Raw genomic sequence first — 27,453 nt, forward strand, 5'->3', positions numbered from 1 at the left:
TCATTGCTGTACATTGACCATGCATTGCTTCTGTGGTATTGCAAAGGCAAAGACAAATGCTTCCAGCCATCCATTGCACTAATGGATTGGTCATCAGCTGGCTGTCTATGTCCCGCATCAATATAGACCAAAGTACAGAGGGTTAGGCTATGCTATTGTGCACCTACCTGATGCATCAGAAGGTGCGAGGCCCTTGCTAAATTCTGTGCACAGACTTTGAGATCTATACTTTAGACTGTATCTAAACCTGCTCCAACATGGACTGACATTCTGGCCTACTTTCAGCCGATGCGACTTGTCTGTCGCTGAACAGTCGCTTTTTATGTATTCAGCACCTATGTATAATGTTGTAAAAATGCTCTAGAAGCTAAAGTCGCAGAAATGTCACACATATTTGGCCTGCAACTTTCTGTGCGACAAATTCAGACAGGAAAAATCAGTATAAATCCTTAGAAAATTATCCCCCAGTGTCTCCATCTGCTGGCGGTATTGAATAAGCATTGCTGCACTGATGGGGTATGCATTAGACGAAAAAAAAGAAGAAAAAGAAGAATAATACGCCCAGAAAATAGGCGAAAAGGAGAAAAACGTAAAAAAACGTGAAAAAAAAGTAAGAGGAAGAGAAGGGAAAAAAAGGTGGAAATGGGTTTAAAAGTGATTTCGGCGGAGAAATATATATATATATATATATATATATATATATATATACGCGCACACACACACATATATATAAACGTATTCTCCGTTGAGATATTGCAGCCGCTGCTGTGTCCAGGCCCAGGAGCCTTAGCACTGTGCTGTGATGTCACTCAATACCACTGACATCACTAGGTGTAAACAACATCTCTCCTTTGCTGTGTATGTGACTATGGAGCTGTTTGGTGATGTCGTCTATTATGGCCTTCATAGAAGCAACAGGAGATTGTTGCATCCATCTAGAACCCTCAGAACTACAGTGCTATGATGTCACTCACTTCCACAGGCCTTGCAGAGTGTAAACAACAACAACCCAGCTTTGTTGTGTATGTAACCATAGGGATTTGTGATGTCACCTAGAACCTTCACAGCAGCGACAGCTTTATGAGGAGCATCAGCACTGCTCTGCCTGAGCAGAACCATCACCGCCATAGGTTGTCAAATAACCCGGGTTTAACCCACACAGGTAAGTCCAATGGGGTGCAGGCATGTCCTCTATGCTTACAGCTTCCCGTGGGTGTTGGTTTGATACCGTTTGGGGACAGCCAAGGAGGCATCTGCAGGCAACAAAGGTAGGTGTGTGCTTGTGTGTGTGTTTCCTATGCAGATCCTAAGCCCAGTGTCACATGCAAGTAGGAGGAGTAAGAAGGGTTCCTGGCAAATCCGGGTTATGGATTGCATTTAAAAAGGCCCCGTGGGAGTGCAATGGGCCCCTGTCTTGCTGCTTAGCAATAATGGTATGGGTTTAGGTTCTGCTGTGTGTACTGGTGGTTGACTGCCCCCCAGCCCAGAGTGTGCATGGAAAATTGTCTGGCAGCCTCCCTGACAGCAAGCAGTGATAGTGCCCATGAAGGGCACCTTGTTGGGCCCGCCCCTTTCACGGTTATCGCTTCTCGGCCTTTTGGCTAAGATCAAGTGTAGTATCTGTTCTTATCAGTTTAATATCTGATACGTCCCCTATCTGGGGACCATATATTAAATGGATTTTTGAGAACGGGGGCCGATTTCGAAGCTTGCTTCCGTCGCCCTATGCATTGACCTGATATGGCAGTATCTTCGGGTAAAGTGCACCACCCCCTTACAGGGTTAAAAAGAAAGATTCCTACTTTCATTGCTACCTGCTTGCTGGCTAGCCAGCTAGCCAGCCCTGTGGGCCTTGCTGCTGCTGCAGCCAAAAAACAAAAGGTGGTGCTGCTGCTGCTTCTGCTGCTTCTGCTGCTTCTGCTTGTGTCTGGCCGCTGTTGGAGCGTCCAGGCACAGGACTTCTGCTGCTGCTGACTAAATGGCCTCCTTAATTGGATCATTTGAGTAGCCAGCACACCTGTGCAGGTAGGGCATGACATGATAGGCAGCTGCCTTGATAGCGGGTGGGTGCTGAATGTTCCTAATTGACAAAATAAGATTAATGCTTATGAAGAAATATAAAATCTCATCCCTTCCCCAATATCGCGCCACACCCCTACCCCTTAATTCCCTGGTTGAACTTGATGGACATATGTCTTTTTTCGACCGTACTAACTATGTAACTATGTAACATAACATGGGGGGGGGGGGGGTCTCCTGGCTGTTCACACAGGTGTGTCATTGCTGTACATTGACCATGCATTGCTTCTGTGGTATTGCAAAGGCAAAGACAAATGCTTCCAGCCATCCATTGCACTAATGGATTGGTCATCAGCTGGCTGTCTATGTCCCGCATCAATATAGACCAAAGTACAGAGGGTTAGGCTATGCTATTGTGCACCTACCTGATGCATCAGAAGGTGCGAGGCCCTTGCTAAATTCTGTGCACAGACTTTGAGATCTATACTTTAGACTGTATCTAAACCTGCTCCAACATGGACTGACATTCTGGCCTACTTTCAGCCGATGCGACTTGTCTGTCGCTGAACAGTCGCTTTTTATGTATTCAGCACCTATGTATAATGTTGTAAAAATGCTCTAGAAGCTAAAGTCGCAGAAATGTCACACATATTTGGCCTGCAACTTTCTGTGCGACAAATTCAGACAGGAAAAATCAGTATAAATCCTTAGAAAATTATCCCCCAGTGTCTCCATCTGCTGGCGGCATTGAATAAGCATTGCTGCACTGATGGGGTATGCATTAGACGAAAAAAAAGAAGAAAAAGAAGAATAATACGCCCAGAAAAGAGGCGAAAAGGAGAAAAAAGTAAAAAAACGTGAAAAAAAAGTAAGAGGAAGAGAAGGGAAAAAAAGGTGGAAATGGGTTTAAAAGTGATTTCGGCGGAGAAATATATATATATATATATATATATATATATATATATACGCGCACACACACACATATATATATAAACGTATTCTCCGTTGAGATATTGCAGCCGCTGCTGTGTCCAGGCCCAGGAGCCTTAGCACTGTGCTGTGATGTCACTCAATACCACTGACATCACTAGGTGTAAACAACATCTCTCCTTTGCTGTGTATGTGACTATGGAGCTGTTTGGTGATGTCGTCTATTATGGCCTTCATAGAAGCAACAGGAGATTGTTGCATCCATCTAGAACCCTCAGAACTACAGTGCTATGATGTCACTCACTTCCACAGGCCTTGCAGAGTGTAAACAACAACAACCCAGCTTTGTTGTGTATGTAACCATAGGGATTTGTGATGTCACCTAGAACCTTCACAGCAGCGACAGCTTTATGAGGAGCATCAGCACTGCTCTGCCTGAGCAGAACCATCACCGCCATAGGTTGTCAAATAACCCGGGTTTAACCCACACAGGTAAGTCCAATGGGGTGCAGGCATGTCCTCTATGCTTACAGCTTCCCGTGGGTGTTGGTTTGATACCGTTTGGGGACAGCCAAGGAGGCATCTGCAGGCAACAAAGGTAGGTGTGTGCTTGTGTGTGTGTTTCCTATGCAGATCCTAAGCCCAGTGTCACATGCAAGTAGGAGGAGTAAGAAGGGTTCCTGGCAAATCCGGGTTATGGATTGCATTTAAAAAGGCCCCGTGGGAGTGCAATGGGCCCCTGTCTTGCTGCTTAGCAATAATGGTATGGGTTTAGGTTCTGCTGTGTGTACTGGTGGTTGACTGCCCCCCAGCCCAGAGTGTGCATGGAAAATTGTCTGGCAGCCTCCCTGACAGCAAGCAGTGATAGTGCCCATGAAGGGCACCTTGTTGGGCCCGCCCCTTTCACGGTTATCGCTTCTCGGCCTTTTGGCTAAGATCAAGTGTAGTATCTGTTCTTATCAGTTTAATATCTGATACGTCCCCTATCTGGGGACCATATATTAAATGGATTTTTGAGAACGGGGGCCGATTTCGAAGCTTGCTTCCGTCGCCCTATGCATTGACCCGATATGGCAGTATCTTCGGGTACAGTGCACCACCCCCTTACAGGGTTAAAAAGAAAGATTCCTACTTTCATTGCTACCTGCTTGCTGGCTAGCCAGCTAGCCAGCCCTGTGGGCCTTGCTGCTGCTGCAGCCAAAAAACAAAAGGTGGTGCTGCTGCTGCTTCTGCTGCTTCTGCTTCTGCTTGTGTCTGGCCGCTGTTGGAGCGTCCAGGCACAGGACTTCTGCTGCTGCTGACTAAATGGCCTCCTTAATTGGATCATTTGAGTAGCCAGCACACCTGTGCAGGTAGGTCATGACATGATAGGCAGCTGCCTTGATAGCGGGTGGGTGCTGAATGTTCCTAATTGACAAAATAAGATTAATGCTTATGAAGAAATATAAAATCTCATCCCTTCCCCAATATCGCGCCACACCCCTACCCCTTAATTCCCTGGTTGAACTTGATGGACATATGTCTTTTTTCGACCGTACTAACTATGTAACTATGTAACATAACATGGGGGGGGGGGGGGTCTCCTGGCTGTTCACACAGGTGTGTCATTGCTGTACATTGACCATGCATTGCTTCTGTGGTATTGCAAAGGCAAAGACAAATGCTTCCAGCCATCCATTGCACTAATGGATTGGTCATCAGCTGGCTGTCTATGTCCCGCATCAATATAGACCAAAGTACAGAGGGTTAGGCTATGCTATTGTGCACCTACCTGATGCATCAGAAGGTGCGAGGCCCTTGCTAAATTCTGTGCACAGACTTTGAGATCTATACTTTAGACTGTATCTAAACCTGCTCCAACATGGACTGACATTCTGGCCTACTTTCAGCCGATGCGACTTGTCTGTCGCTGAACAGTCGCTTTTTATGTATTCAGCACCTATGTATAATGTTGTAAAAATGCTCTAGAAGCTAAAGTCGCAGAAATGTCACACATATTTGGCCTGCAACTTTCTGTGCGACAAATTCAGACATGAAAAATCAGTATAAATCCTTAGAAAATTATCCCCCAGTGTCTCCATCTGCTGGCGGTATTGAATAAGCATTGCTGCACTGATGGGGTATGCATTAGACGAAAAAAAAGAAGAAAAAGAAGAATAATACGCCCAGAAAAGAGGCGAAAAGGAGAAAAACGTAAAAAAACGTGAAAAAAAAGTAAGAGGAAGAGAAGGGAAAAAAAGGTGGAAATGGGTTTAAAAGTGATTTCGGCGGAGAATATATATATATATATATATATATATATATATATACGCGCACACACACACATATATATAAACGTATTCTCCGTTGAGATATTGCAGCCGCTGCTGTGTCCAGGCCCAGGAGCCTTAGCACTGTGCTGTGATGTCACTCAATACCACTGACATCACTAGGTGTAAACAACATCTCTCCTTTGCTGTGTATGTGACTATGGAGCTGTTTGGTGATGTCGTCTATTATGGCCTTCATAGAAGCAACAGGAGATTGTTGCATCCATATCTAGAACCCTCAGAACTACAGTGCTATGATGTCACTCACTTCCACAGGCCTTGCAGAGTGTAAACAACAACAACCCAGCTTTGTTGTGTATGTAACCATAGGGATTTGTGATGTCACCTAGAACCTTCACAGCAGCGACAGCTTTATGAGGAGCATCAGCACTGCTCTGCCTGAGCAGAACCATCACCGCCATAGGTTGTCAAATAACCCGGGTTTAACCCACACAGGTAAGTCCAATGGGGTGCAGGCATGTCCTCTATGCTTACAGCTTCCCGTGGGTGTTGGTTTGATACCGTTTGGGGACAGCCAAGGAGGCATCTGCAGGCAACAAAGGTAGGTGTGTGCTTGTGTGTGTGTTTCCTATGCAGATCCTAAGCCCAGTGTCACATGCAAGTAGGAGGAGTAAGAAGGGTTCCTGGCAAATCCGGGTTATGGATTGCATTTAAAAAGGCCCCGTGGGAGTGCAATGGGCCCCTGTCTTGCTGCTTAGCAATAATGGTATGGGTTTAGGTTCTGCTGTGTGTACTGGTGGTTGACTGCCCCCCAGCCCAGAGTGTGCATGGAAAATTGTCTGGCAGCCTCCCTGACAGCAAGCAGTGATAGTGCCCATGAAGGGCACCTTGTTGGGCCCGCCCCTTTCACGGTTATCGCTTCTCGGCCTTTTGGCTAAGATCAAGTGTAGTATCTGTTCTTATCAGTTTAATATCTGATACGTCCCCTATCTGGGGACCATATATTAAATGGATTTTTGAGAACGGGGGCCGATTTCGAAGCTTGCTTCCGTCGCCCTATGCATTGACCCGATATGGCAGTATCTTCGGGTACAGTGCACCACCCCCTTACAGGGTTAAAAAGAAAGATTCCTACTTTCATTGCTACCTGCTTGCTGGCTAGCCAGCTAGCCAGCCCTGTGGGCCTTGCTGCTGCTGCAGCCAAAAAACAAAAGGTGGTGCTGCTGCTGCTTCTGCTGCTTCTGCTTCTGCTTGTGTCTGGCCGCTGTTGGAGCGTCCAGGCACAGGACTTCTGCTGCTGCTGACTAAATGGCCTCCTTAATTGGATCATTTGAGTAGCCAGCACACCTGTGCAGGTAGGGCATGACATGATAGGCAGCTGCCTTGATAGCGGGTGGGTGCTGAATGTTCCTAATTGACAAAATAAGATTAATGCTTATGAAGAAATATAAAATCTCATCCCTTCCCCAATATCGCGCCACACCCCTACCCCTTAATTCCCTGGTTGAACTTGATGGACATATGTCTTTTTTCGACCGTAACTAACTATGTAACTATGTAACATAACATGGGGGGGGGGGGGTCTCCTGGCTGTTCACACAGGTGTGTCATTGCTGTACATTGACCATGCATTGCTTCTGTGGTATTGCAAAGGCAAAGACAAATGCTTCCAGCCATCCATTGCACTAATGGATTGGTCATCAGCTGGCTGTCTATGTCCCGCATCAATATAGACCAAAGTACAGAGGGTTAGGCTATGCTATTGTGCACCTACCTGATGCATCAGAAGGTGCGAGGCCCTTGCTAAATTCTGTGCACAGACTTTGAGATCTATACTTTAGACTGTATCTAAACCTGCTCCAACATGGACTGACATTCTGGCCTACTTTCAGCCGATGCGACTTGTCTGTCGCTGAACAGTCGCTTTTTATGTATTCAGCACCTATGTATAATGTTGTAAAAATGCTCTAGAAGCTAAAGTCGCAGAAATGTCACACATATTTGGCCTGCAACTTTCTGTGCGACAAATTCAGACAGGAAAAATCAGTATAAATCCTTAGAAAATTATCCCCCAGTGTCTCCATCTGCTGGCGGTATTGAATAAGCATTGCTGCACTGATGGGGTATGCATTAGACGAAAAAAAAGAAGAATAATACGCCCAGAAAAGAGGCGAAAAGGAGAAAAACGTAAAAAAACGTGAAAAAAAAGTAAGAGGAAGAGAAGGGAAAAAAAGGTGGAAATGGGTTTAAAAGTGATTTCGGCGGAGAAATATATATATATATATATATATATATATATATATATATATATATATATATATATATATACGCGCACACACACATATATATAAACGTATTCTCCGTTGAGATATTGCAGCCGCTGCTGTGTCCAGGCCCAGGAGCCTTAGCACTGTGCTGTGATGTCACTCAATACCACTGACATCACTAGGTGTAAACAACATCTCTCCTTTGCTGTGTATGTGACTATGGAGCTGTTTGGTGATGTCGTCTATTATGGCCTTCATAGAAGCAACAGGAGATTGTTGCATCCATCTAGAACCCTCAGAACTACAGTGCTATGATGTCACTCACTTCCACAGGCCTTGCAGAGTGTAAACAACAACAACCCAGCTTTGTTGTGTATGTAACCATAGGGATTTGTGATGTCACCTAGAACCTTCACAGCAGCGACAGCTTTATGAGGAGCATCAGCACTGCTCTGCCTGAGCAGAACCATCACCGCCATAGGTTGTCAAATAACCCGGGTTTAACCCACACAGGTAAGTCCAATGGGGTGCAGGCATGTCCTCTATGCTTACAGCTTCCCGTGGGTGTTGGTTTGATACCGTTTGGGGACAGCCAAGGAGGCATCTGCAGGCAACAAAGGTAGGTGTGTGCTTGTGTGTGTGTTTCCTATGCAGATCCTAAGCCCAGTGTCACATGCAAGTAGGAGGAGTAAGAAGGGTTCCTGGCAAATCCGGGTTATGGATTGCATTTAAAAAGGCCCCGTGGGAGTGCAATGGGCCCCTGTCTTGCTGCTTAGCAATAATGGTATGGGTTTAGGTTCTGCTGTGTGTACTGGTGGTTGACTGCCCCCCAGCCCAGAGTGTGCATGGAAAATTGTCTGGCAGCCTCCCTGACAGCAAGCAGTGATAGTGCCCATGAAGGGCACCTTGTTGGGCCCGCCCCTTTCACGGTTATCGCTTCTCGGCCTTTTGGCTAAGATCAAGTGTAGTATCTGTTCTTATCAGTTTTCATGCTGGTGGGGATGGGTGCTGCATGGAGGATGCAGGTGTACCAGGGCTTTCCGGGGCTGGTTCTGAGGAATCAGCTCGACGGCTGCCCCGATGTGACCTGTTCCCTCCGGGTCTCGCCATGAGGCTGAGAGGGTCTAGAGCCGAGGTACTTTTGTGCCTCGGGGAGTGGTGACCCCGAGGTGCCGAAACTCACTGGGAGAATAGACTCACTGAGTTGAAGCACGGGCACCATAATCTCTTCACCTTGTGGCACTCACCTCTTGATTCCCGGCCTTCTGGCTAGGATCAGAGAAATTTTTATAGATCCGGCCGGATGTCCGGGCAGTATATCTGCACACATTCACTTATTTATTTCTTTTTTGTCTCACTGTGTCACTTTTTGCGTGTTGTGTGTTCACAGGATTTGTCAGGATGCGGTAGCCCTTCTGGGTGTCCCTCCTGGCGGTCTAGGGGAGGTGTGTGTGGCCATTAGGTTCCGCACCTCCCTGCAAACACCCCGGGTACTCCTGCTTTGGCAGGGTACCTACCGTAATCGGCTCTGCGGGCAGATACCTTGGCCAACGCCAAGGGGGATGCCGGGAGCATTTGTGGTCCCCTAGTAGCTTCGGCGAAAAGGGACATCGAACCTGGAACCTCGCAGGTACCTTTTGGTCCGGAGGCGAAGGGTAAGGTTTGTTGGGGGGCCTCTCTCCTATCGGAGAAGGGCTTGCGATAGACCGCATCCTTTGTGCACGTTTTTTTAGTGTAACACGTTTGCACTTTTTCTTGCACTTTGGGTGAATCGAAAGCACGTTCCTCGGCTTTAGATAAAAAAAAAAAAAAAAAAAAAAATCTGTTCTTATCAGTTTAATATCTGATACGTCCCCTATCTGGGGACCATATATTAAATGGATTTTTGAGAACGGGGGCCGATTTCGAAGCTTGCTTCCGTCGCCCTATGCATTGACCCGATATGGCAGTATCTTCGGGTACAGTGCACCACCCCCTTACAGGGTTAAAAAGAAAGATTCCTACTTTCATTGCTACCTGCTTGCTGGCTAGCCAGCTAGCCAGCCCTGTGGGCCTTGCTGCTGCTGCAGCCAAAAAACAAAAGGTGGTGCTGCTGCTGCTTCTGCTGCTTCTGCTTCTGCTTGTGTCTGGCCGCTGTTGGAGCGTCCAGGCACAGGACTTCTGCTGCTGCTGACTAAATGGCCTCCTTAATTGGATCATTTGAGTAGCCAGCACACCTGTGCAGGTAGGGCATGACATGATAGGCAGCTGCCTTGATAGCGGGTGGGTGCTGAATGTTCCTAATTGACAAAATAAGATTAATGCTTATGAAGAAATATAAAATCTCATCCCTTCCCCAATATCGCGCCACACCCCTACCCCTTAATTCCCTGGTTGAACTTGATGGACATATGTCTTTTTTCGACCGTACTAACTATGTAACTATGTAACATAACATGGGGGGGGGGGGGGGGGGTCTCCTGGCTGTTCACACAGGTGTGTCATTGCTGTACATTGACCATGCATTGCTTCTGTGGCATTGCAAAGGCAAAGACAAATGCTTCCAGCCATCCATTGCACTAATGGATTGGTCATCAGCTGGCTGTCTATGTCCCGCATCAATATAGACCAAAGTACAGAGGGTTAGGCTATGCTATTGTGCACCTACCTGATGCATCAGAAGGTGCGAGGCCCTTGCTAAATTCTGTGCACAGACTTTGAGATCTATACTTTAGACTGTATCTAAACCTGCTCCAACATGGACTGACATTCTGGCCTACTTTCAGCCGATGCGACTTGTCTGTCGCTGAACAGTCGCTTTTTATGTATTCAGCACCTATGTATAATGTTGTAAAAATGCTCTAGAAGCTAAAGTCGCAGAAATGTCACACATATTTGGCCTGCAACTTTCTGTGCGACAAATTCAGACAGGAAAAATCAGTATAAATCCTTAGAAAATTATCCCCCAGTGTCTCCATCTGCTGGCGGTATTGAATAAGCATTGCTGCACTGATGGGGTATGCATTAGACGAAAAAAAAGAAGAAAAAGAAGAATAATACGCCCAGAAAAGAGGCGAAAAGGAGAAAAACGTAAAAAAACGTGAAAAAAAAGTAAGAGGAAGAGAAGGGAAAAAAAGGTGGAAATGGGTTTAAAAGTGATTTCGGCGGAGAAATATATATATATATATATATATATATATATATATATATATATATACGCGCACACACACACATATATATAAACGTATTCTCCGTTGAGATATTGCAGCCGCTGCTGTGTCCAGGCCCAGGAGCCTTAGCACTGTGCTGTGATGTCACTCAATACCACTGACATCACTAGGTGTAAACAACATCTCTCCTTTGCTGTGTATGTGACTATGGAGCTGTTTGGTGATGTCGTCTATTATGGCCTTCATAGAAGCAACAGGAGATTTTTGCATCCATCTAGAACCCTCAGAACTACAGTGCTATGATGTCACTCACTTCCACAGGCCTTGCAGAGTGTAAACAACAACAACCCAGCTTTGTTGTGTATGTAACCATAGGGATTTGTGATGTCACCTAGAACCTTCACAGCAGCGACAGCTTTATGAGGAGCATCAGCACTGCTCTGCCTGAGCAGAACCATCACCGCCATAGGTTGTCAAATAACCCGGGATTAACCCACACAGGTAAGTCCAATGGGGTGCAGGCATGTCCTCTATGCTTACAGCTTCCCGTGGGTGTTGGTTTGATACCGTTTGGGGACAGCCAAGGAGGCATCTGCAGGCAACAAAGGTAGGTGTGTGCTTGTGTGTGTGTTTCCTATGCAGATCCTAAGCCCAGTGTCACATGCAAGTAGGAGGAGTAAGAAGGGTTCCTGGCAAATCCGGGTTATGGATTGCATTTAAAAAGGCCCCGTGGGAGTGCAATGGGCCCCTGTCTTGCTGCTTAGCAATAATGGTATGGGTTTAGGTTCTGCTGTGTGTACTGGTGGTTGACTGCCCCCCAGCCCAGAGTGTGCATGGAAAATTGTCTGGCAGCCTCCCTGACAGCAAGCAGTGATAGTGCCCATGAAGGGCACCTTGTTGGGCCCGCCCCTTTCACGGTTATCGCTTCTCGGCCTTTTGGCTAAGATCAAGTGTAGTATCTGTTCTTATCAGTTTTCATGCTGGTGGGGATGGGTGCTGCATGGAGGATGCAGGTGTACCAGGGCTTTCCGGGGCTGGTTCTGAGGAATCAGCTCGACGGCTGCCCCGATGTGACCTGTTCCCTCCGGGTCTCGCCATGAGGCTGAGAGGGTCTAGAGCCGAGGTACTTTTGTGCCTCGGGGAGTGGTGACCCCGAGGTGCCGAAACTCACTGGGAGAATAGACTCACTGAGTTGAAGCACGGGCACCATAATCTCTTCACCTTGTGGCACTCACCTCTTGATTCCCGGCCTTCTGGCTAGGATCAGAGAAATTTTTATTGATCCGGCCGGATGTCCGGGCAGTATATCTGCACACATTCACTTATTTATTTCTTTTTTGTCTCACTGTGTCACCTTTTGCGTGTTGTGTGTTCACAGGATTGGTCAGGATGCGGTAGCCCTTCTGGGTGTCCCTCCTGGCGGTCTAGGGGAGGTGTGTGTGGCCATTAGGTTCCGCACCTCCCTGCAAACACCCCGGGTACTCCTGCTTTGGCAGGGTACCTACCGTAATCGGCTCTGCGGGCAGATACCTTGGCTAACGCCAAGGGGGATGCCGGGAGCATTTGTGGTCCCCTAGTAGCTTCGGCGAAAAGGGACATCGAACCTGGAACCTCGCAGGTACCATTTGGTCCGGAGGCGAAGGGTAAGGTTTGTTGGGGGGCCTCTCTCCTATCGGAGAAGGGCTTGCGATAGACCGCATCCTTTGTGCACGTTTTTTTAGTGTAACACGTTTGCACTTTTTCTTGCACTTTGGGTGAATCGAAAGCACGTTCCTCGGCTTTAGATAAAAAAAAAAAAAAAAAATCTGTTCTTATCAGTTTAATATTTAATACTTACCTGGCAGGGGAGATACCATGATCGCTACGGTCTGAAGAACTCCAAGCATTGTGGTAGAGATTTTGCGTAGTACGATTGCAGTACTTTTCGTTCTTATTAGAACCGCATTTCTCTAGAGCATACCACCTGAAGATCGTCTCCTGCCTGCCTCGGAACATCTGAAGAAGGAGAAGATCTTGAAGACTGCAGCTCCGGAAGAAGCCGACGAAGAACCTGGAAGAAGGGAATCGGCGGTGAATTCCGGAACAGCGGCGAAGAGGAAGGCGGCGCAGAATCTTTTCGAAGAAACTCGCTGCCTCTGGAGAAGGATTTGCATAGCTCCTCCCACCGGGACCGGATCTGCATAGCTCCTCCCACCCGGGAAAGAAGACTTTGCGAAGCCTCTCTCCACAAGCAAGCAAGGAAGCAGAAAAGAGCCTGCTGGAAGAAGCCATGGCCTCAACCAGCAAGTCCACCCAGGAGGCTGCAGGGCAAGGCCTGGAGGTCCAGCCCCAACCACAGCAAGCTTCAACCTCCACCACGGCAAGGCAGAAGGGCGGCAGAATTCCTAACCTGGAAGCTCCAACCCTGGAGCCCTGGATGAGGCAGACTGTTGCCTTGAAGCTCAAGCCCGTGGACGGAAGGGTGCCGGACATGTCCCACGACGTGTTCTGCAAGAAGATGCTGGCGGATCAAGGCTTCCCCACGGCTGACACCCTGGGAATAGCAACCTTCTTTTCGGGAATCTTCTACATCACCTTTGCCACCATTGGGACCTGTAGAAGATACTGGGAGGTGGTGAAAGCGGCGAGTCCCGAATCCCCTTTCTCTCGCTTTGTGGGCAACTGCCTTATTCAAAGAGAGGAGAGGCGGGTGACGGTCTCAATGCGGAACCCACACACCCCAGGCACGGACATCTCGACCTTCCTGAAGCGCTTCTGCACCGTGGTGAGGGAGCCCACCCGCATCCTGAACTCACTCGGATACTGGACCTGCAAGTGGTCTGTGGTCGTCAGACTCAACAAGAACCCTGCTTCTCCAGACGGACTACAGCACCTGCCAACGACATTTTCAGGTCACACGACCAAGGACTGCCCCAAGAGCAAGACCTGCAACCTCTGCGGACTGGCAGCCCACAGCTACAAGGACTGCCCCCAGAGGGAGAGAACATGGGCATCTGTGGCAGCGAGAGCACCGAAGCCAGCCCCAGCTCCGGAGCCAACACCACGGATGGCCAAGCCGACCAAGGAGGGTAAGAAGGCGAAAGCCACCACCCCTGCCCCGTCCCGCCCCTCCCCTGCCCCGTCCCGCCCCTCCCCTGCCCCGTCCCGCCCCTCCCCTGCCCCTCCCGCCCCATCCCCTGCCCCTCCCGCCCCATCTCCTGCCCCATCCCGCCCCACCCCTGCCCCATCCCGTCCCACCCCTGCCCCATCCCGTCCCACCCCTGCCCCTCCTGCCCCATCCCGTCCCACCCCTGCCCCTCCTACACCATCCCGTCCCACCCCTGCCCCTCCTGCCCCATCCCGCCCCACCCCTGCCCCCCGTACCCCACCCCGGCCCACCCCTGCCCCGTCCTCCCCTGCCCGGCCCACCCCTGCCCCGTCCTCCCCTGCCCGGCCCACCCCTGCCCCGTCCTCCCCTGCCCGGGCACTCTCTCCTGCCCCCCGCCCCACCCAGCCTCCTTTCTCTCCTGGCCCAGCAGCACCTAACCCCCCTCCAGCTGCTGGTGCCCGCCCTTCGGAGGACTTTCCTGTGCTTCCTCCCCCAGGTACCATACAGAGGAAGAGGAAAGGAAGGGACAACGTATCAGAAGAGTCCCACAAAAGAAAGATAATCGAGACCTGCGAGACCCCTCAAGCTTCAGATGAGGAGGAGGAGATGGAGCAGGTCTGCGAGAGCCTTGAGGCTTCAGAAGGAGAGGAGGTGATGGAGCAGGCCCAAGTGGAGCAGGTCCAAGCAGAGCCAGTCCAAGCTCAATCTATGGAGGAGCTGCTGCAGGACCCAGAGGTTAAGAAAATCCTGGACACTCCGTCCAACACGGTCTACGACGAGTTCTTGGAAGGGCGCTACGAGAAGCCACAGGAGCCGACAGGCGCCAGAGAAGAGGACCCGTCCGACCAGACTGGTAACTAGTATCAGAACTAACCTCTCTTTTTATTCCCATGGCTGATCTCAACATCTTCTGCATTAATGTGAGGAGTATTAGAGCTTGGTTTAGATTTCAGACTGTTCTTACGTTCTTAGATTCCCAGAGGTGTGATGTTTACATGTTGCAGGAATGTGCTTTGTCTGCTTCTAGGTCTTACAACCATCTGGCCAGGCAGTGGCCTCACGGCCCTTCCTACTGGTCTGGTGGGGGCGACAATAGGTCTGCGGGGGTGGCCATCCTGATCAGGGGAGGTAACTTTGCACTTGATTCCGTCCGGGAGCTCGTCTGTGGCAGACTTCTTGTCGCAGACGGTTCCTGGGCGGGTGAGCCCGTGCGGCTCATCAACGTGTATGCCTCCCCTGAGAGGGATGTCCGACTGGAGGTTCTCCAGGCCCTGCGGGCTGAACTTGCCACCACTAGAGCAGTAGTGTTGGGTGGTGACTTCAACTGCCCCATTGAGGTGGACGGGCGCAGTTCTGGCACATCCGCCAGCCTGGACGTGACGTCTAAACTGCTGATTGAGATGGTGACGGAGGCATCCTTGCAGGACGTTGTCGGGTCCATCGGGAACGGCTCCGTAAACTATACGTGGAGCCGCCCCGATGGCTCGCTCCGTTCTCGGATAGACTTCATCTTCACTTCGAGAGCAGTCAGAAAGGTGTCGTACTCTATGGTCCCCTGCTTCTTCTCTGACCACAGGGCCATTCGATTCCGGGGGACTCTGGGCCATGGATTCCCACCTGGCCCGGGCTCCTGGAAGTTGAATTGTGCCCTGTTGGAGCAGAGGGAGGTCATGGAGGAACTTAGGGATGCTTACCTTGTATGGCGAAATGACAAATGTCTGTTCAAGTGCATCAGCGATTGGTGGGAATATGTTAAAGTCGAATTCCGTTGTTTCTTTCAGGCAAAAGGCAGACAACAGGCGTGTGCGAAGAAGTGGGACTTGAGGAAACTGCAGCGCGAGCTGCGGTCCCTGCAGGACCTGCTCCAGTGTGGCTGGGACGTCAGGGAGGAGCTGGAGGAGACCAAAAAGAGCTTGAAAAGGCACTTTGAGGAGGAATCCAAGCGAATCGTCTTTCGTTCCAAGGTGGAGAACCTGGAGAAGGGTGAGAAATGTAACTCTTTCTTTTTCAGGAAGCTCCATGCCGGCCACACGCCCCTGACTGAGCTACGAGATGAGACCGGACACATGAGGAGCGGCAAGGAGGAAGTGATGGGGGTCGTCCACGACTTCTACAGCAACCTCTACGCCCCCAAGTCATCCGACCCCGAAGCCGCCGAGAGGTTCCTGTCAGGTGTCACTAACGTTGTTGATCCCGCAGGTGCGGCGGCTATGGACGATCCCTTGACGGTGGGGGAGCTGCTCTCTGCCGCTAAATCCTTTAAGCCCGGCAGGACCCCGGGCAGTGACGGTCTCCCGGCCGAGCTCTACGTAGCGCTGGGTGACCTGATCTGTCCGGACCTGTTGGAGGTGTACGAGGAGATGGTGGTGGGGGGCAGAATGCCTCCGTCGTTGAGGGAAGGGATGATCACGATCTTGTATAAGCGGAAGGGGGAGAGATGTGACCTGAAAAACTGGCGTCCCATCTCTCTCCTGAACGTGGACTACAAGATCCTCGCCAAGGTGCTGGCCAACAGGCTGAAACCTGTCATGGGGCAGATCGTCTATCCGGACCAGACCTGCAGCATTCCTGGCCGCAGGATTGCCGACAGCCTTGCCCTTGTGAGAGACACGGTCCATTACATCCAGGACCGCGGGGGCCGCGCCGCCCTGGTCAGCTTAGATCAGGAGAAGGCGTTCGACCGTGTCTCCCACGCATTCATGGACAGGGTTTTGCGCAGGCTGGGTCTGGGGAAGATGTTTTGCTCTTTTGTTAACGTTATGTATTTTGACATTTACAGCACGGTGTTGGTGAACGGCTGGAAGACTGACCCCTTTCCTATTCTTTCAGGGGTTAGACAAGGCTGCCCTCTTTCACCTCTCCTTTTTGTTTGTGTTATAGAGCTCTTCGCTGAGACTATCCGGCAGAATGGAGAGATCAGAGGGATCACCGCACCAGGACCAGATCGCCACGAGGTCAAGTGCTCGCTCTACATGGACGACGTGACCGTCTTCTGCGCTGACCAGCGTTCGGTGACTGCACTCGTCCAGACCTGCGAGGACTTCGGCAGAGCTTCGGGGGCAAAAGTCAACTGCGGGAAGTCGGAGGCCATGCTCTTCGGGGAATGGCACCTGGCTTCTTCCGCCCCCTTCCCCTTTACTATTAAGCCGGACTTCATTCAAATTCTTGGAGTCTGGTTCGGGAAGGAAGGAGCGGCCCTTAAGTCTTGGCAAGACCGACTAGGAAGGATAAACTCGAAGATCGGACTGTGGAGCTCCAGAAAGCTCACGATGGAAGGCAAGGCACTTGTCCTGCGGAGTGAAGTTTTGCCTGTGCTCCAATATACCGCACAGGCCTGGCCTCCCCATACCACCGTTTGCAAGGCCATCACCCGGACAGTGTTTGGCTTCGTCTGGGGCAAAATGGACAGAGTCAAGAGGACCGTGATGTACAAGGAACCCCGCAAGGGTGGGAAGGGAATACCCGACATCCCCGCTCTGCTGAGGGCCTCCTTTGCATGTGTCACGGTGCAGCGGACTCTTGTAGAAAAGACTGGCTCAGCGGGCAGGTCCATGTCTCGCTTGCTTCTCATGCCCCTCTGGAGACAGCTGGGCTGGGACAAGTGGGACAGCTCCATCCCTTACAACTGGAACACTCCCTGGTTCTATGGGGATGTTGTCCGGTTTGTGAGGGAGCACCAGCTGGAAGGACTGAAACCAGACCTATGGAAGCCAAAGACAATCCACAAGCTCATCCGAGCTAAGGACTCGACCGAGCTGGTTCCGGGACTCCCCGCAGCCACTGCAGAGACAGTTTGGAACAATGTGGCCTCAAAGCGGCTTACCAATGGACACAAGGACTTGTCGTGGATGGCCGTCATGGGAGGTCTCTCTCTCAGGTCATTCATGCATGCCCGCAACCTGTGCAAGACCCGGTACTGCCCCCGTTGCCCCTACGTGGAGGAAACATCTTTCCACGTGTTTTGGCAGTGCCCCTTTGCACAGGGTCTGTTGGACGCCCTAGAACAGGAACTCAGAGACTCAGTGCCCAGGAGCTGCCTATCGTACCATTCGGTGCTTTACGGCCTGTTCCCTGGGACCCACGACGTGGAGGCCATCCAGGAGGCCTGGCGCCTTATGAACTGTTTTAAGGACGCAGTGTGGCTTGCCAGGAACCGCCTCGTGATCAACAGGGAAAACATGTCCGTCCGGGACTGCCGCAGGTTCATCAAGAACCTGCTTAGAGACTATTCCATCTTGGACAGCTCGGCCGTTGATGAGGAAGAAGAGGAGTGAAGACCCCTCTCCTTCTCCCATGTCTCCCTGAAGATACAGCCCAACAGTTTGGCCCTGTGATCCGCCCCCTCCCTACCCCCACATAGTCGCCCACACCCCTACCCCGATCACAGATTGTATTATTTGGTTTTTGTTTGATCTCTTGTGCCTTTATATTGCAGGATTGAGCTGAATGTTAGAGTAGCATGGTGTGCGATGTATAGCTTAGGGAACCTTTGCTGTGTATTGTACTATCATGCTTTGTGTGACTGTAATTTATTGTACGACTTGTAATGACTGAACGGAAAATAAAGCTCTTTCAATCAAAAAATCTGTTCTTATCAGTTTTTCATGCCGGTGTACAGTGACGCTGGTGGGGATGGGTGCTGCATGGAGGATGCAGGTGTACCAGGGCTTTCCGGGGCTGGTTCTGAGGAATCAGCTCGACGGCTGCCCCGATGTGACCTGTTCCCTCCGGGTCTCGCCATGAGGCTGAGAGGGTCTAGAGCCGAGGTACTTTTGTGCCTCGGGGAGTGGTGACCCCGAGGTGCCGAAACTCACTGGGAGAATAGACTCACTGAGTTGAAGCACGGGCACCATAATCTCTTCACCTTGTGGCACTCACCTCTTGATTCCCGGCCTTCTGGCTAGGATCAGAGAAATTTTTATAGATCCGGCCGGATGTCCGGGCAGTATATCTGCACACATTCACTTATTTATTTCTTTTTTGTTTCACTGTGTCACTTTTTGCGTGTTGTGTGTTCACAGGATTTGTCAGGATGCGGTAGCCCTTCTGGGTGTCCCTCCTGGCGGTCTAGGGGAGGTGTGTGTGGCCATTAGGTTCCGCACCTCCCTGCAAACACCCCGGGTACTCCTGCTTTGGCAGGGTACCTACCGTAATCGGCTCTGCGGGCAGATACCTTGGCTAACGCCAAGGGGGATGCCGGGAGCATTTGTGGTCCCCTAGTAGCTTCGGCGAAAAGGGACATCGAACCTGGAACCTCGCAGGTACCTTTTGGTCCGGAGGCGAAGGGTAAGGTTTGTTGGGGGGCCTCTCTCCTATCGGAGAAGGGCTTGCGATAGACCGCATCCTTTGTGCACGTTTTTTTAGTGTAACACGTTTGCACTTTTTCTTGCACTTTGGGTGAATCGAAAGCACGTTCCTCGGCTTTAAAAAAAAAAAAAAAAAATCTGTTCTTATCAGTTTAATATCTGATACGTCCCCTATCTGGGGACCATATATTAAATGGATTTTTGAGAACGGGGGCCGATTTCGAAGCTTGCTTCCGTCGCCCTATGCATTGACCCGATATGGCAGTATCTTCGGGTACAGTGCACCACCCCCTTACAGGGTTAAAAAGAAAGATTCCTACTTTCATTGCTACCTGCTTGCTGGCTAGCCAGCTAGCCAGCCCTGTGGGCCTTGCTGCTGCTGCAGCCAAAAAACAAAAGGTGGTGCTGCTGCTGCTTCTGCTGCTTCTGCTTCTGCTTGTGTCTGGCCGCTGTTGGAGCGTCCAGGCACAGGACTTCTGCTGCTGCTGACTAAATGGCCTCCTTAATTGGATCATTTGAGTAGCCAGCACACCTGTGCAGGTAGGGCATGACATGATAGGCAGCTGCCTTGATAGCGGGTGGGTGCTGAATGTTCCTAATTGACAAAATAAGATTAATGCTTATGAAGAAATATAAAATCTCATCCCTTCCCCAATATCGCGCCACACCCCTACCCCTTAATTCCCTGGTTGAACTTGATGGACATATGTCTTTTTTCGACCGTACTAACTATGTAACTATGTAACATAACATGGGGGGGGGGGGGTCTCCTGGCTGTTCACACAGGTGTGTCATTGCTGTACATTGACCATGCATTGCTTCTGTGGTATTGCAAAGGCAAAGACAAATGCTTCCAGCCATCCATTGCACTAATGGATTGGTCATCAGCTGGCTGTCTATGTCCCGCATCAATATAGACCAAAGTACAGAGGGTTAGGCTATGCTATTGTGCACCTACCTGATGCATCAGAAGGTGCGAGGCCCTTGCTAAATTCTGTGCACAGACTTTGAGATCTATACTTTAGACTGTATCTAAACCTGCTCCAACATGGACTGACATTCTGGCCTACTTTCAGCCGATGCGACTTGTCTGTCGCTGAACAGTCGCTTTTTATGTATTCAGCACCTATGTATAATGTTGTAAAAATGCTCTAGAAGCTAAAGTCGCAGAAATGTCACACATATTTGGCCTGCAACTTTCTGTGCGACAAATTCAGACAGGAAAAATCAGTATAAATCCTTAGAAAATTATCCCCCAGTGTCTCCATCTGCTGGCGGTATTGAATAAGCATTGCTGCACTGATGGGGTATGCATTAGACGAAAAAAAAGAAGAAAAAGAAGAATAATACGCCCAGAAAAGAGGCGAAAAGGAGAAAAACGTAAAAAAACGTGAAAAAAAAGTAAGAGGAAGAGAAGGGAAAAAAAGGTGGAAATGGGTTTAAAAGTGATTTCGGCGGAGAAATATATATATATATATATATATATATATATATATATATATATATACGCGCACACACACACATATATATAAACGTATTCTCCGTTGAGATATTGCAGCCGCTGCTGTGTCCAGGCCCAGGAGCCTTAGCACTGTGCTGTGATGTCACTCAATACCACTGACATCACTAGGTGTAAACAACATCTCTCCTTTGCTGTGTATGTGACTATGGAGCTGTTTGGTGATGTCGTCTATTATGGCCTTCATAGAAGCAACAGGAGATTGTTGCATCCATCTAGAACCCTCAGAACTACAGTGCTATGATGTCACTCACTTCCACAGGCCTTGCAGAGTGTAAACAACAACAACCCAGCTTTGTTGTGTATGTAACCATAGGGATTTGTGATGTCACCTAGAACCTTCACAGCAGCGACAGCTTTATGAGGAGCATCAGCACTGCTCTGCCTGAGCAGAACCATCACCGCCATAGGTTGTCAAATAACCCGGGTTTAACCCACACAGGTAAGTCCAATGGGGTGCAGGCATGTCCTCTATGCTTACAGCTTCCCGTGGGTGTTGGTTTGATACCGTTTGGGGACAGCCAAGGAGGCATCTGCAGGCAACAAAGGTAGGTGTGTGCTTGTGTGTGTGTTTCCTATGCAGATCCTAAGCCCAGTGTCACATGCAAGTAGGAGGAGTAAGAAGGGTTCCTGGCAAATCCGGGTTATGGATTGCATTTAAAAAGGCCCCGTGGGAGTGCAATGGGCCCCTGTCTTGCTGCTTAGCAATAATGGTATGGGTTTAGGTTCTGCTGTGTGTACTGGTGGTTGACTGCCCCCCAGCCCAGAGTGTGCATGGAAAATTGTCTGGCAGCCTCCCTGACAGCAAGCAGTGATAGTGCCCATGAAGGGCACCTTGTTGGGCCCGCCCCTTTCACGGTTATCGCTTCTCGGCCTTTTGGCTAAGATCAAGTGTAGTATCTGTTCTTATCAGTTTAATATCTGATACGTCCCCTATCTGGGGACCATATATTAAATGGATTTTTGAGAACGGGGGCCGATTTCGAAGCTTGCTTCCGTCGCCCTATGCATTGACCCGATATGGCAGTATCTTCGGGTACAGTGCACCACCCCCTTACAGGGTTAAAAAGAAAGATTCCTACTTTCATTGCTACCTGCTTGCTGGCTAGCCAGCTAGCCAGCCCTGTGGGCCTTGCTGCTGCTGCAGCAGCCAAAAAACAAAAGGTGGTGCTGCTGCTGCTTCTGCTGCTTCTGCTTCTGCTTGTGTCTGGCCGCTGTTGGAGCGTCCAGGCACAGGACTTCTGCTGCTGCTGACTAAATGGCCTCCTTAATTGGATCATTTGAGTAGCCAGCACACCTGTGCAGGTAGGGCATGACATGATAGGCAGCTGCCTTGATAGCGGGTGGGTGCTGAATGTTCCTAATTGACAAAATAAGATTAATGCTTATGAAGAAATATAAAATCTCATCCCTTCCCCAATATCGCGCCACACCCCTACCCCTTAATTCCCTGGTTGAACTTGATGGACATATGTCTTTTTTCGACCGTACTAACTATGTAACTATGTAACATAACATGGGGGGGGGGGGGGTCTCCTGGCTGTTCACACAGGTGTGTCATTGCTGTACATTGACCATGCATTGCTTCTGTGGTATTGCAAAGGCAAAGACAAATGCTTCCAGCCATCCATTGCACTAATGGATTGGTCATCAGCTGGCTGTCTATGTCCCGCATCAATATAGACCAAAGTACAGAGGGTTAGGCTATGCTATTGTGCACCTACCTGATGCATCAGAAGGTGCGAGGCCCTTGCTAAATTCTGTGCACAGACTTTGAGATCTATACTTTAGACTGTATCTAAACCTGCTCCAACATGGACTGACATTCTGGCCTACTTTCAGCCGATGCGACTTGTCTGTCGCTGAACAGTCGCTTTTTATGTATTCAGCACCTATGTATAATGTTGTAAAAATGCTCTAGAAGCTAAAGTCGCAGAAATGTCACACATATTTGGCCTGCAACTTTCTGTGCGACAAATTCAGACAGGAAAAATCAGTATAAATCCTTAGAAAATTATCCCCCAGTGTCTCCATCTGCTGGCGGTATTGAATAAGCATTGCTGCACTGATGGGGTATGCATTAGACGAAAAAAAAGAAGAAAAAGAAGAATAATACGCCCAGAAAAGAGGCGAAAAGGAGAAAAACGTAAAAAAACGTGAAAAAAAAGTAAGAGGAAGAGAAGGGAAAAAAAGGTGGAAATGGGTTTAAAAGTGATTTCGGCGGAGAAATATATATATATATATATATATACGCGCACACACACACATATATATAAACGTATTCTCCGTTGAGATATTGCAGCCGCTGCTGTGTCCAGGCCCAGGAGCCTTAGCACTGTGCTGTGATGTCACTCAATACCACTGACATCACTAGGTGTAAACAACATCTCTCCTTTGCTGTGTATGTGACTATGGAGCTGTTTGGTGATGTCGTCTATTATGGCCTTCATAGAAGCAACAGGAGATTGTTGCATCCATCTAGAACCCTCAGAACTACAGTGCTATGATGTCACTCACTTCCACAGGCCTTGCAGAGTGTAAACAACAACAACCCAGCTTTGTTGTGTATGTAACCATAGGGATTTGTGATGTCACCTAGAACCTTCACAGCAGCGACAGCTTTATGAGGAGCATCAGCACTGCTCTGCCTGAGCAGAACCATCACCGCCATAGGTTGTCAAATAACCCGGGTTTAACCCACACAGGTAAGTCCAATGGGGTGCAGGCATGTCCTCTATGCTTACAGCTTCCCGTGGGTGTTGGTTTGATACCGTTTGGGGACAGCCAAGGAGGCATCTGCAGGCAACAAAGGTAGGTGTGTGCTTGTGTGTGTGTTTCCTATGCAGATCCTAAGCCCAGTGTCACATGCAAGTAGGAGGAGTAAGAAGGGTTCCTGGCAAATCCGGGTTATGGATTGCATTTAAAAAGGCCCCGTGGGAGTGCAATGGGCCCCTGTCTTGCTGCTTAGCAATAATGGTATGGGTTTAGGTTCTGCTGTGTGTACTGGTGGTTGACTGCCCCCCAGCCCAGAGTGTGCATGGAAAATTGTCTGGCAGCCTCCCTGACAGCAAGCAGTGATAGTGCCCATGAAGGGCACCTTGTTGGGCCCGCCCCTTTCACGGTTATCGCTTCTCGGCCTTTTGGCTAAGATCAAGTGTAGTATCTGTTCTTATCAGTTTAATATCTGATACGTCCCCTATCTGGGGACCATATATTAAATGGATTTTTGAGAACGGGGGCCGATTTCGAAGCTTGCTTCCGTCGCCCTATGCATTGACCCGATATGGCAGTATCTTCGGGTACAGTGCACCACCCCCTTACAGGGTTAAAAAGAAAGATTCCTACTTTCATTGCTACCTGCTTGCTGGCTAGCCAGCTAGCCAGCCCTGTGGGCCTTGCTGCTGCTGCAGCCAAAAAACAAAAGGTGGTGCTGCTGCTGCTTCTGCTGCTTCTGCTTCTGCTTGTGTCTGGCCGCTGTTGGAGCGTCCAGGCACAGGACTTCTGCTGCTGCTGACTAAATGGCCTCCTTAATTGGATCATTTGAGTAGCCAGCACACCTGTGCAGGTAGGGCATGACATGATAGGCAGCTGCCTTGATAGCGGGTGGGTGCTGAATGTTCCTAATTGACAAAATAAGATTAATGCTTATGAAGAAATATAAAATCTCATCCCTTCCCCAATATCGCGCCACACCCCTACCCCTTAATTCCCTGGTTGAACTTGATGGACATATGTCTTTTTTCGACCGTACTAACTATGTAACTATGTAACATAACATGGGGGGGGGGGGGTCTCCTGGCTGTTCACACAGGTGTGTCATTGCTGTACATTGACCATGCATTGCTTCTGTGGTATTGCAAAGGCAAAGACAAATGCTTCCAGCCATCCATTGCACTAATGGATTGGTCATCAGCTGGCTGTCTATGTCCCGCATCAATATAGACCAAAGTACAGAGGGTTAGGCTATGCTATTGTGCACCTACCTGATGCATCAGAAGGTGCGAGGCCCTTGCTAAATTCTGTGCACAGACTTTGAGATCTATACTTTAGACTGTATCTAAACCTGCTCCAACATGGACTGACATTCTGGCCTACTTTCAGCCGATGCGACTTGTCTGTCGCTGAACAGTCGCTTTTTATGTATTCAGCACCTATGTATAATGTTGTAAAAATGCTCTAGAAGCTAAAGTCGCAGAAATGTCACACATATTTGGCCTGCAACTTTCTGTGCGACAAATTCAGACAGGAAAAATCAGTATAAATCCTTAGAAAATTATCCCCCAGTGTCTCCATCTGCTGGCGGTATTGAATAAGCATTGCTGCACTGATGGGGTATGCATTAGACGAAAAAAAAGAAGAAAAAGAAGAATAATACGCCCAGAAAAGAGGCGAAAAGGAGAAAAACGTAAAAAAACGTGAAAAAAAAGTAAGAGGAAGAGAAGGGAAAAAAAGGTGGAAATGGGTTTAAAAGTGATTTCGGCGGAGATATATATATATATATATATATATATATATATATATATATATATATATATATATACGCGCACACACACACATATATATAAACGTATTCTCCGTTGAGATATTGCAGCCGCTGCTGTGTCCAGGCCCAGGAGCCTTAGCACTGTGCTGTGATGTCACTCAATACCACTGACATCACTAGGTGTAAACAACATCTCTCCTTTGCTGTGTATGTGACTATGGAGCTGTTTGGTGATGTCGTCTATTATGGCCTTCATAGAAGCAACAGGAGATTGTTGCATCCATCTAGAACCCTCAGAACTACAGTGCTATGATGTCACTCACTTCCACAGGCCTTGCAGAGTGTAAACAACAACAACCCAGCTTTGTTGTGTATGTAACCATAGGGATTTGTGATGTCACCTAGAACCTTCACAGCAGCGACAGCTTTATGAGGAGCATCAGCACTGCTCTGCCTGAGCAGAACCATCACCGCCATAGGTTGTCAAATAACCCGGGTTTAACCCACACAGGTAAGTCCAATGGGGTGCAGGCATGTCCTCTATGCTTACAGCTTCCCGTGGGTGTTGGTTTGATACCGTTTGGGGACAGCCAAGGAGGCATCTGCAGGCAACAAAGGTAGGTGTGTGCTTGTGTGTGTGTTTCCTATGCAGATCCTAAGCCCAGTGTCACATGCAAGTAGGAGGAGTAAGAAGGGTTCCTGGCAAATCCGGGTTATGGATTGCATTTAAAAAGGCCCCGTGGGAGTGCAATGGGCCCCTGTCTTGCTGCTTAGCAATAATGGTATGGGTTTAGGTTCTGCTGTGTGTACTGGTGGTTGACTGCCCCCCAGCCCAGAGTGTGCATGGAAAATTGTCTGGCAGCCTCCCTGACAGCAAGCAGTGATAGTGCCCATGAAGGGCACCTTGTTGGGCCCGCCCCTTTCACGGTTATCGCTTCTCGGCCTTTTGGCTAAGATCAAGTGTAGTATCTGTTCTTATCAGTTTAATATCTGATACGTCCCCTATCTGGGGACCATATATTAAATGGATTTTTGAGAACGGGGGCCGATTTCGAAGCTTGCTTCCGTCGCCCTATGCATTGACCCGATATGGCAGTATCTTCGGGTACAGTGCACCACCCCCTTACAGGGTTAAAAAGAAAGATTCCTACTTTCATTGCTACCTGCTTGCTGGCTAGCCAGCTAGCCAGCCCTGTGGGCCTTGCTGCTGCTGCAGCCAAAAAACAAAAGGTGGTGCTGCTGCTGCTTCTGCTGCTTCTGCTTCTGCTTGTGTCTGGCCGCTGTTGGAGCGTCCAGGCACAGGACTTCTGCTGCTGCTGACTAAATGGCCTCCTTAATTGGATCATTTGAGTAGCCAGCACACCTGTGCAGGTAGGGCATGACATGATAGGCAGCTGCCTTGATAGCGGGTGGGTGCTGAATGTTCCTAATTGACAAAATAAGATTAATGCTTATGAAGAAATATAAAATCTCATCCCTTCCCCAATATCGCGCCACACCCCTACCCCTTAATTCCCTGGTTGAACTTGATGGACATATGTCTTTTTTCGACCGTACTAACTATGTAACTATGTAACATAACATGGGGGGGGGGGGGGGTCTCCTGGCTGTTCACACAGGTGTGTCATTGCTGTACATTGACCATGCATTGCTTCTGTGGTATTGCAAAGGCAAAGACAAATGCTTCCAGCCATCCATTGCACTAATGGATTGGTCATCAGCTGGCTGTCTATGTCCCGCATCAATATAGACCAAAGTACAGAGGGTTAGGCTATGCTATTGTGCACCTACCTGATGCATCAGAAGGTGCGAGGCCCTTGCTAAATTCTGTGCACAGACTTTGAGATCTATACTTTAGACTGTATCTAAACCTGCTCCAACATGGACTGACATTCTGGCCTACTTTCAGCCGATGCGACTTGTCTGTCGCTGAACAGTCGCTTTTTATGTATTCAGCACCTATGTATAATGTTGTAAAAATGCTCTAGAAGCTAAAGTCGCAGAAATGTCACACATATTTGGCCTGCAACTTTCTGTGCGACAAATTCAGACAGGAAAAATCAGTATAAATCCTTAGAAAATTATCCCCCAGTGTCTCCATCTGCTGGCGGTATTGAATAAGCATTGCTGCACTGATGGGGTATGCATTAGACGAAAAAAAAGAAGAAAAAGAAGAATAATACGCCCAGAAAAGAGGCGAAAAGGAGAAAAACGTAAAAAAACGTGAAAAAAAAGTAAGAGGAAGAGAAGGGAAAAAAAGGTGGAAATGGGTTTAAAAGTGATTTCGGCGGAGAAATATATATATATATATATATATATACGCGCACACACACACATATATATAAACGTATTCTCCGTTGAGATATTGCAGCCGCTGCTGTGTCCAGGCCCAGGAGCCTTAGCACTGTGCTGTGATGTCACT

The 27,453-nt window shown here is 49.0% G+C and overlaps 7 non-coding genes and 3 pseudogenes across 7 annotated transcripts; all 10 read left to right on the forward strand.

Moving 5' to 3' along the window:
• Nucleotides 1-1,581: 1,581 nt before the first annotated feature.
• Nucleotides 1,582-1,772, forward strand: LOC130311161 (U2 spliceosomal RNA). The gene has a single exon (XR_008859599.1). It is a non-coding gene; the product is annotated as a U2 spliceosomal RNA (small nuclear RNA).
• A 2,088-nt stretch (nt 1,773-3,860) lies between these two features.
• Nucleotides 3,861-4,051, forward strand: LOC130311216 (U2 spliceosomal RNA). Its single transcript, XR_008859629.1, has one exon. It is a non-coding gene; the product is annotated as a U2 spliceosomal RNA (small nuclear RNA).
• Nucleotides 4,052-6,133: 2,082 nt separating this feature from the next.
• Nucleotides 6,134-6,324, forward strand: LOC130311217 (U2 spliceosomal RNA). The gene has a single exon (XR_008859630.1). It is a non-coding gene; the product is annotated as a U2 spliceosomal RNA (small nuclear RNA).
• A 2,094-nt stretch (nt 6,325-8,418) lies between these two features.
• LOC130311192 (U2 spliceosomal RNA) lies at nt 8,419-8,578 on the forward strand (annotated as a pseudogene).
• A 693-nt stretch (nt 8,579-9,271) lies between these two features.
• Nucleotides 9,272-9,460, forward strand: LOC130311180 (U2 spliceosomal RNA). Its single transcript, XR_008859608.1, has one exon. It is a non-coding gene; the product is annotated as a U2 spliceosomal RNA (small nuclear RNA).
• A 2,095-nt stretch (nt 9,461-11,555) lies between these two features.
• Nucleotides 11,556-11,715, forward strand: LOC130311193 (U2 spliceosomal RNA; annotated as a pseudogene).
• A 7,424-nt stretch (nt 11,716-19,139) lies between these two features.
• LOC130311175 (U2 spliceosomal RNA) lies at nt 19,140-19,319 on the forward strand (annotated as a pseudogene).
• A 2,090-nt stretch (nt 19,320-21,409) lies between these two features.
• LOC130311218 (U2 spliceosomal RNA) lies at nt 21,410-21,600 on the forward strand. Its single transcript, XR_008859631.1, has one exon. It is a non-coding gene; the product is annotated as a U2 spliceosomal RNA (small nuclear RNA).
• A 2,072-nt stretch (nt 21,601-23,672) lies between these two features.
• Nucleotides 23,673-23,863, forward strand: LOC130311219 (U2 spliceosomal RNA). The gene has a single exon (XR_008859632.1). It is a non-coding gene; the product is annotated as a U2 spliceosomal RNA (small nuclear RNA).
• A 2,098-nt stretch (nt 23,864-25,961) lies between these two features.
• On the forward strand, nt 25,962-26,152 carry LOC130311220 (U2 spliceosomal RNA). The gene has a single exon (XR_008859633.1). It is a non-coding gene; the product is annotated as a U2 spliceosomal RNA (small nuclear RNA).
• Nucleotides 26,153-27,453: the final 1,301 nt, after the last annotated feature.

This window comes from Hyla sarda, unplaced genomic scaffold (assembly GCF_029499605.1).
Source record: "Hyla sarda isolate aHylSar1 unplaced genomic scaffold, aHylSar1.hap1 scaffold_162, whole genome shotgun sequence".
In the NCBI taxonomy this organism is placed as follows: Eukaryota; Metazoa; Chordata; class Amphibia; order Anura; family Hylidae; genus Hyla; species Hyla sarda.